General features: G+C 51.7%; 1 pseudogene; it reads right to left on the bottom strand.

Moving 5' to 3' along the window:
• Positions 1-5: 5 nt before the first annotated feature.
• On the bottom strand, positions 6-464 carry LOC111660788 (alpha-1-antitrypsin homolog pseudogene; annotated as a pseudogene).
• Positions 465-470: the final 6 nt, after the last annotated feature.

Here is a 470-nt window from a genome sequence, read left to right as displayed (position 1 = left end):
ACGTAATTGATAAGCACCATGGCCATGTCAGGGTTCAGCTGCTGTACCACATCCTTTATCTTGTCCTGGGTTTCATTAGCAATGAATGTGTTGATCTCAGCTGCAGCCTCTTCGAGTCTGGTAACATTAACTTTGAAGATGTCACCGGCGTAGAAATCCTTGACATCCTTCAGGAACTTCTCCAGAGGAGTGAATCCTGAGTGCACTGCCACAGCGTTGCCGACATCCAGCTGCTCATCCTCCTGGCTGTAGCCAAGCATGTGGAAAAGATCCTGATATGCTTCATTGACCTGAGTCTGGTTTAAGGCGCTGTAGCCCAAGGTGGAGAAGAGCTGGCTGTGGGTTTCACCACGGGCCCCTGTGGACAGCATGGACAGGGCGGTGGAGATGCCCAGCGGTGAGAAGAAGATGTTCTTCCCAGCTGCAGCCTTGGCATTCAGACTTTTGTAGAGGGCAAAGGCAAAGTCGGC

Source organism: Seriola lalandi, unplaced genomic scaffold (genome assembly GCF_002814215.2).
Source record: "Seriola lalandi dorsalis isolate HSWRI2012SDOR001 ecotype SW California unplaced genomic scaffold, Sedor1 jcf7180001992016, whole genome shotgun sequence".
Lineage (NCBI taxonomy): Eukaryota > Metazoa > Chordata > Actinopteri > Carangiformes > Carangidae > Seriola > Seriola lalandi.
Note: the sequence above shows the minus strand (reverse complement) of the source record. Positions and strands in the feature narration are given on the sequence as shown.